Source organism: Megascapheus bottae, chromosome 21, assembly GCF_031878675.1.
Source record: "Megascapheus bottae isolate mThoBot1 chromosome 21, mThoBot2.hap1, whole genome shotgun sequence".
NCBI classification, from domain to species: Eukaryota; Metazoa; Chordata; class Mammalia; order Rodentia; family Geomyidae; genus Megascapheus; species Megascapheus bottae.
Window position 1 is genome coordinate 24,340,356 of NC_143529.1, and position 9,416 is coordinate 24,349,771.

The 9,416-nt window shown below is 40.6% G+C and overlaps 1 protein-coding gene across 4 annotated transcripts in view; it reads right to left on the reverse strand.

Annotated features, from left to right (window-relative positions):
- Usp37 (ubiquitin specific peptidase 37) overlaps nt 1-9,416 on the reverse strand; it is a 77,140-nt gene that overhangs the window by 67,255 nt on the left and 469 nt on the right. For 3 of the 4 annotated variants that reach the window (XM_090354813.1, XM_090354811.1, XM_090354814.1), the window contains exon 2: nt 3,395-3,490. The gene's annotated coding sequence lies outside the window, so the exon portion shown is untranslated. Of the gene's footprint in view, nt 1-3,349; nt 3,491-9,416 lie in introns of all 4 variants that reach the window. The other variant, XM_090354812.1, reaches the window with a different exon arrangement.

Consider the following 9,416-nt stretch of genomic DNA (forward strand, 5'->3'; position numbering starts at 1 on the left):
TTTTCTTCTCTGTCTCTCCCCCCCACCCCCTCCCACCATCTCTTTCTCTCTCTTTTTTTTTTTTTGCCAATCCTGGGTCTTGGGGGACTGACACTCAAGGACTGGGCACTGTCTCTAGCTTCTTTTGCTCAAGGCTAGCATTCTTTTTTTTTTTTTTTTGCCAGTCCTGGGCTTGAGCTCAGGGCTTGAGCACTGTCCTTGGACTTTCTCAAGGCTAGCACTCTACCACTTGAGCCTCAGCACCACTTCCGGCTTTTTGCTACATATGTGGGGTACCAAGGAATTGAACCCGGGTCTTCATGCATGCTAGGCAAGCACTCTACCACTAGGCCAAACTCCCGGCCCCCAAGGCTAGCATTCTTATCATTTGAGTCACAAAGACACTTCTGGATTTTTCTGTTTATGTTGTAACTGAAGTATTGAACCCAGGGCTTCATGCATGCTAGACAAGCATTCTACCACTAAGACATATTCCCAGCCCAACTTACACTTTTTCTATGTGCATCTAAATTTCTCCACTAAATGCAAAGCTATCCTTGTAAAAACTTCAACAGAAGAAAAATTGCTTATAAATAAGAATATAGGAGGCTGGGAGTCTGGCCTAGTGGTAGAGTGCTTGCCTAGCATGTACGAAGACCCGGGTTCAATTCCTTGGTACCACATACATAGAAAAAAGCCAGAAGTGGTGCTGAGGCTCAAGTGGTAGAGCTCTAGCCTTGAGAAAGTCCAAGTACAGGGCTCAAGCCCTGAGCTCCAGCCCAGGACTGGCAAAAAAAAAAAAAAAAAAAAAAAAAAAAAAGAATATATAGTTACAGTTATAGTACTTAAATTACTTAAATTGATGAATTTGCCCAAACTTGGGCTTATTCATTGTTCAATGAATCATATCATATTAAGTCATATCTCATCAGATTCCCTCATCTTTATGTAATTCTTTAGATCATATCAAAATAAAAATATAAAATTCCAGGGCCGTGAGTTTGGCCTAGTGGTAGAGTGCTTGCCTAGCATGCACAAAGACCTGGATTCAATTCCTTGGTACCACATACACAGAAAAAGCCGGAAGTGGTGCTGTGGCTCAAGTGGTAGGGTTCTAGCTTTGAGAAAACCCAAGGACAGTGCTCAGGCCCCTGAGCTCAAGCCCAGGACTGGCTAAAAAAAAAAAAAAAAAAAGATGTGTGTGTGTGTATAATTACATAATCTTAGTGTCTACCTTTTTAATATTGTGAATTATTAAACACAGAGATGAAGATTCCAATATATGAGAAATAAAAGCATTACTGGACCAGGCCAAGTGTTAGTGGCTCACTCATGTAATCCTAGCTATTCAAGAAGCTGAGCTCTGAAGATCATGATTCAAAGTCAGCCTGGGTAGAACAATCCCCAGAAGATTTTTATCTGCAATTAACCTCTCAAAACCCAGAAGTAGAGCTGTGGCTCAAAGTGGTAGAACACTAATCTTGAGCAGAAGAGCTCAGGACAATGCCCAGGTCCTGAGTGTAAGCCTCACAGCTAACAAAAGAAAACAACATATGCTATTGGTTGTTTCTATTTCTACCTAATGCTCAATGTCTCAAAGTATCCTGATGTAGAACTTTAAAGTAAGTAACATTTCTTAGCCATTTCTACTACCAACCTTGCTTGTTTCTAAGGAATAAAAGAAAAAGATGGGACCGGGAGTTTGGCCTAGTGGTAGAGTGCTTGCCTAGCATGCACGAAGACCCGGGTTCCATTCCTCAATACCACATACTTAGAAAAAAGCCAGAAGTGGTGCTGTGGCTCAAGTGGTAGAGTGCTAACCTTGAGAAAGCTCAAGCCCTGGACTGGCAAAAAAAGAAAAAAAAAGAAAAAAAGAAAAGAAAGAAAAAGATGCAGGGCATAAAACAGAAACAATAAAATGAAGCTTTTTCTTAATATATCAATTTAGTCCACTGCCGGCTTTTATGCTAAATGAATTAACAAGAATTACTTCTGTACATTCATCATATTATCAGTGATTGCCCTACTTGATTAAGTGAAAAAACTAAGTTTCGTTTTCAGTATGATATGTATGAATTAATAACAAACTTTTTTTTCCCCCAGTCAGTGGTGGGGCTTGAACTCTGGGCCTGGTCACTGCCTCTGAGCTCTTCAGGTTAATTAGGAATGAGAGTCTCACAGGCATTTGTTCCTATGGTGGCTTCTAACCTTGATCCTCAGATATCAGGCTCTAGAGTAGATAGGTTTATAGATGTAAGCCACCAGTGCTTGGCAACAAACCCCCCCACCCCCCCCACCCCCGCGCCACTTTTTTTTTTGGGTGGGTCATGGGGCTTGAATTCTAGGCCTGGGCATTGTCGCTGAGCTTTTCAGCTAACGGCTACTGCCCTACCCCTTGAGCCATAGTTCCACTTCCCCTTTTCAAGTGATTAATTGGAGATAAGACTTTCCCTAGCTATCAGTACCTGGGCTGGCTTTGAACTGTGATCCTCAGATCTCTGCCTCCTGGGTAGCTAGGATTACAGGTGTGAGCCACCTAGCCAGGCTTTTTTTCTTCTTTCTTTGCCAGTCCTAGGCTTGGGCTCAGGGCCTGAGCAGTGTCCTTGGGCTTTTTCAAGGCTAGAGCTCAACCACTTGAGCTACAGCACAACTTCTGGCTTTTTTCCTATGTATGTGGTACCGAGGAATTAAACCCAGGTCTTTGTATATGCTAGTCAAGTACTCTACCACTAGGCCAAACTCCCATCCAATAAAGATTCTTTAAAACATGTTTTCTTAATTCTTACCAAAGCAACATTAGGAAAACAAAAGGATAATTAAAATGAATTATTCTCAGACAGGTGCTAGTGGCTATTCAGGAGTCTGAGACCTGAAGATCAAGTTTGAAAGCCAGCCTTGACAGGAAAGGCCATGAGACTCATCTCCAATAAATCACCAAAAGCAGAAGTGAAGCTGTGGCTTGAAGTGGTAGAGAACAAGCTCAAGGACAGCACCCAGGGCCTAAATTCAAGCCCCAGGACTGGCACAAAAAAATTTTAATAAAGTAAAATTTTAAAGAAATTTTATTCTGTAAGCCCATTAAAGAGATTCCCTTTAACTAAACAGCTTCACAATAAATATTACTACTCAAGTCTGAGCATTCCCTAATATGCCCATCAATGATTCTTCAAAAATGTTTTTATATCTTGGTTCATTCAAGCTCACATTTATAGTACTGCTTTGAAAATGTCCTCATCCTCTCTAACATTTAGCATATTGAGGTAAAGCATGTTAAAACATAAAAATGCTACAACAAAATTAAAACAAAACTGTCAATTCTTTCCAGCTTGCATACTCTTGAAAACATATTCATAACAAAAACATTACTTACTTGTCAGTGACTTTTACTGAAAAACCCTATGTAATAACAATTCACCTTTATTCTGCTTCTTGTGCCAAAGGCAATGCACTCTTCTTGGGAAACTACTCATATTCTGCAGCTATGCCAGTTCTCCAGGAGCCATCAACTCAGCTAAAGAAAATATAAGTGTGCCTTTTTAAGAGAATTTAATACATACAAAATTAAAACTTAAGGAAAATTATTAATAAGCAAAGATAAACTCTCAGGTTGTTTACAAAACACAATCACACACACACATGGCCTATCAACAGATCTTTAAGAATATTATCTGCTGTGGAAAGGGACTAAGAAGCTGGCACCTTGATGGACTTGTGCCTTTATTTATTCCTGCTACATTTTGAAACTAAAAAGTTAGTAGACCCTTTGTTGACTTAATCAACATTGTTACATGTGGGCAGCCTAAGTCTTAGAAACAATCACTTCTATAGAGTGTCGATACAAATTTGCAAAGGTGGGAAAACTTGATGTTTTGGTTTATCTTTGGAAATTTGAAAAGTAAACAAAACTTGTTTCTCAATTTTAAGTCTCTATAAGCCTGAAGTTTTTCAGAAATTCTTACCATGTATCTCCCATTGACTACAATATCAACTTTACGTTCTTGAGTTCATCTGGTAAAAAAATTATATACTAAATTATTGCAGTTGGAAAGCACTGTGGTAGGAGATAGAAATGTGAGGATGATACATGCAAGCTTCTGGTCCTTTCACCAAGATTCAGGAAAGAAATTTTGGTGTCAGCTTTCCTCATTCTACACCCAATCCTTCTACAGTTTCTTCCCTATTCAGCAATGAACCACTTTGGCATCACCCCACCCAATATGTACTTACAGAACCATCCATCATTTTAGTACCTTACATGCAATGTTTCATTTGATTTTTAGAAAAGTCCTAAAGAAACCAGGTGCTGGTGGCTCAAACCTATAATCCTAGCTCCTCAGGAGGTTGAGATCTGAGGACCGTGGTTCAAAGCCAGCTCGCGTACTAAAGTCTGTGAGATTCTTACCTCCAATTAACCACCAGAAAACCAGAAGTGGCACTTTGGCTCAAGGGGCAGAGCACTAGCCTAGAGCTGAAGAGCTCAGGGACAATGCTCAGGCCCAGAGTTCAAACCTTATGACAATAAATAAATAAGATTATGTCTGTTTTCCAGATGAGAAAAACTGATGATCACAAATTACATTAGGTAACACAATGCTATGAAAAAGCTAGACTTGACATTTTTAACCCCTACCATAGCTCATCGTCATCCATAAATTTTCTCAATCACTTTTCAGCACCCATTCTCACAGGGTTTTTCAAGTCTTTTTCTCTATAATATCCTTTCTAAAGAACTGTTTGTATTTCTTAGAAACTAAAATATGACCTACTACCTGATAAATGTAACTGTAACTCCTCTGTACATCACCCCAACAATAAAAAGAAAGGAAGGAAGAAAGAAAGATGTACACTACTTATATTCTTAACTTTCTCCATAAGAGGGAAAGAGGACAACATACAGACACTGAACAGGAAAACTTTTCATATATGTACCCGAGCAAAATAAACATTAAGCGCAAAATACTAAATTCCTTCCTAAACCATTTTATTCACTCACTACTACCTAGGAAATGAACCTAACTGCCTGTTTGGCATTTATATGCTAATTTTATAATAAATTTTAACAATTTTTTAAAATCTATACTACTCAAAATTATTAATCTTTAAAAATTTCCTTCCTCATCCAACAACTGACTTAAATATGAACTTGTATCTGTTTATAGAAACCCTTTCTTCACTGACCTCATAGTTTAACCTGATAGTAAACTACATACATAAACCACTGATTTGAGTTTCAAGAGCTTTCTTTCCTAAAAAATCCCTAAGACAAATATTACAAAAGAGATAATATGGTAACTGAAGGAGAAAAGGATTTTCAATTTTCATCTAAAGTTTTTTGGGGTTTTTTTTGGGGGGAGTAGGGGCTCATGGGATTTGAACTTGGCCTAGGTGCTGTCCCTGAGCTCTTCATCTCAAGGCTACAGCCCTATCCTGGAGCCAAGCCCCACTTCCCATTTTCTAGAAGTTAATTGGACATAAGAGTCTAAGTTCCTTCTGTGCCCAGGATGGCTTTCAACCTTGATCTCAGATCTCAGCCTCCTGAGTAGCTAGGATTACAGGCATGAGCCACCAAGCCCAGCTCACTTCATCTAAAGTTTTATCTCCAACTTCAACAGTCTAAAATTTGAATGGTGTATATGTTTAAGCCTGTGGTTGAAGTAAGGGTCCAGAGGTCTTGCTTGGCTTGATTACTCACTCGTGGCTGGCACTCTACCACTTGAGCCACAGCTGTAGTCCAGCATTTTGCTGGTAATTTGGGAGACATGGTCTTGGAGAATTTTTCTGCCTGGACTGAACTGAGTCCTATAGCCTTCAGTCCCCTGAATAGCTGGGGTTACAAGCATGAGCCACTAACTCCCAGGGTATTTTGTTGTTGTTTTGTTTGTTCATTGCTGGGCAGGTGCTCTATCACTTGAATCACCTCCCCATCCTAAAAACTGAATGATTCTATGATAGAAAAATGGCTGAAAGTAAGCAAATTACTTGAAAATGGCTTCATTCCTCTTTACCATCATCTGCACTAGAATTGAACCCAAGGGCTTAAACATGCTAAGGCAAGTGGTCTACCAATGAGCTACATCCCCAACTGTTTCCTTTGATGTGTCCTTTAAGCTGGTGTTTTCAAAAGACATAATGGTTCTATAGCAAGTTCTAGTTTGATTTGCTTAATTCTTGAATAATAAAATTGAAATAGTCACTAGCATACATTCTAGAGACAGATTCAAATAGTCACAAGTAAATATATAATTACAAGTTTTAAAAAGTTACATAAATTAAGATACAGGGGGCACGATGAGTCTATGATTTAAGACCTGGGGATTGAGAGTAAAGAAAAGGCTTCTTAAAGAAAGTATCACTCGGAAGTGGCACTGTGGCTCAACATGATAGAGTACTAGCCTTGAGCTGAAGAGCTCAGGTACAACTTTGGACTCAGGCCCAGAGTTCAAGCCCCATGATCAAAAACCAAAAAGATAGTGTAGCTGAGCTAGTGGCTCATGCCTGTAATCCTAGCAAAACAGGAGGCTGATATCTGAGGATCACTGTTCAATGCCACCTCAGGCACAAACGTCCATGACATTCTTATCTCCAAATAACTATCCGAAAACCAGAAGTGGTGTACTGAGGCTCAGAGCCCAAGCCTAGAATTCAAGCCTCACGACCAACAGAGAGAGAGTGAAAGGAGAGAGAGAGAGAGAGAGAGAGAGAAAGAGAGAGAGAGAAGGAGAAAAAGAAGAGATCGAGAGAGAGGAGGAGGGAGGGAGATTCAGCTGAGAATTAAATAATAAGTTGAATGGGGGACAGGTGGTAAAGAAATAATCCAGGTCAACATAACAGTATGAGCAAAGGCTCTCAACTGGAAAGTTAAAAGCAATGTGGCTGGTGATCACTGAGAGGAAGGAGATGTGGCAAGATAAAGCCAGTGAAGTGAGCAAGAACCAGGTTATGAAGTTCTGTGGATGATTGTACCTAAGTGTTTCAAATTTTATCCTAAAGGTAATAAGCACTTAGCAATGGGAAGTCCACTGAAGGGTTTTAAACAAATAAATGGCATGTTACTGCTAAATGAATGGAGAAGTGCTGTAGTTTGTTTGGGTTTGGAGAACAGTTGAAAGAAAGAACAGAAGCCTGGCATGGTGGCCCATGCCTGTAATCCTAGCTACTCAGGAGGTTGAGGTCTGTGGATCAAGGTCCAAAGCCAGACTGGGCACAAAGGGACCTGAGACTCTAACCTCCAATTAACCTCTAGAAAACTGAAAGTGGGGCTTGGCTCAAGGGTAGGGCTGAAGAGCCGAGTACAAGCCCCATGACCCACCAAATAGAAAGAAAGAAGAGAGAAAGAAAGAAAGAAATTAAGGAAGGAAAAGAAAAAAATAGGGCAACCAGACCTGAATATACTGTTATTCAATTGATAACAATTACAATAACATTAACTTGAAAATTCTTGTGTACCATATGTTGATTACAGTTATTCATTGAATCCTCCTAAGAATTCAATAAGGTGAGAACCCTTATCATTGCCATTTTAAAGATGAGAAGGCTGGGAGCAAAAAAGCTCAAGTCCAGGTATAAAGGTTCAAACTAGAAAAGACACAGTGAAGAGACTAGAGATAAATATGTGACATATACTAGAAAAATAAAAAGTTGGAAAAGGTATGGATAATATGGAATTAAGTGGTCAGCAATGCCTCTCAAGTTTCTAGCTGGTTTAACAGGATAAATAAATATGACAATTAATGAAATGGGACAACTGGAGGGGAAAAAAAATTGAGTACAGAGAGAAAAATCAAGACTTTGGTTTCAGCATGTTAGATTCAAAGTCCCAAAGTAAAAAAACAAGTTCAGGCCGGGAGTTTGGCCTAGTGGTTTTGCCTAGCATGCACGAAGACCCGGGTTTGATTCCTCGGTACCACATACCTAGAAAAAAGCCAGAAGTGGTGCTGAGGCTCAAGTGGTAGAGCTCTAGCCTTGAGAAAGTCCAAGGACAGTGCTCAGGCCCTGAGCTCAAGCCCAGGACTGGCAAAAAAAAAAAAGAAAAAGAAAAAAAACAAAAAACAAGTTCAGATGTTAAGCAGCCTGTTGACTATTTGGATAGGGAACTGAAAACAACCAGAGTGGTCACAAAATAATTCTTAGATCAGTGTGATGGAGTACACTATATGGACGTATGCAGTATGAAAATGTTACAATGAAACCTCCAGTTGTACAATCAATGTAGGGCACTAAAAATCTTTAAGATATTTAAACCATTAGTACATGGGTGGATTTTAAATCTTAGGGACGGCTGGAATAGCAAAAGAAAAAAGAAAAAAAAACCTAGTCTGAACCGTAAACTTCATTTTACTTTATCAAGCATCTTTAATACCAACAATTACTTTTATGTCACTAGGTTTTCCCTTCATCCCTCAATTTTACCTTCTAGTAGAAAGTAATATTTTGCAGCCTTTAAAAGACTCATCACTGGCCAGGAGTTTGGCCTAGTGGTTAAAGTGCTTGCCTAGCATGCATGAAGACCCGGGTTCGATTCCTCGGTACCACATACATAGAAAAAAGCCGGAAGTGGTGCTGAGGCTCAAGTGGTAGAGCTCTATCCTTGAGAAAGTCCAAGGACAGTGCTCAGGCCCTGAGCTCAAGCCCAGGACTGGCAAAAAATAAATAAATAAATAAATAAAAGACTCATCACCTCTGTCCAGTTAAACACCCAACATTCTCTCAAAGCTCCATTCTGGGTCTCCTTTTCTGGTACTATACTCTTTTTAGGCAATTTCATCCATATCACAGCAGAAGACACCCACGCGCGCACACACACTAATTTCTAGCTCCATACACCCAACATTTCCCTTTCGATATTCCTTCCAGTTAGACTTGTCAGGCACGGCGACGCACTCCTCTCCCAATAAAAAGTCATTCATACAAAGCTAACCTTCTAAACCAATACCACGAGAGCACGACAAGTTAACTTTCCAAAACATAGGACTTTTTCCATCAACGAATACTTTCTTTCGCAGGTCATGACTTAAAAATTGGTAAACCCGGTGTGATGGCTAGAGGTGGAAAGCAACTTTATGCACAAGTGACGGATGGTGGAAAGGAGCAAGAAGGTGAAGAGCAGTCCAAGGGGCCCGCAGGCTGCATGGAAGTCACCTGAGAAGACAGCAGGCCCGGTGAGTGGGCAAGCAGCAGGTTAAAGGCAGCCCCGTAAGGAACGGGCCAGTTTCGGGATGCGGAGAGCGAGTGACAGCACAGACCAACTCAGAGGAAAGGGAAAGTCGAGGGGGAAGCGGAATACCTGCGAGCCCCTGGCAGCGCCCCAAGGGGTCTGGGTGGGCTTGAGCGGCCGCCGGCCAACTCCGAGAGAGTGAACGCCCGAGTGGGCGGACCGCACGGGGTAGGGGCGGGTAGAGAAAACGGCTCGATTCAGAGGCTGCCAAGGCCCACCTTAC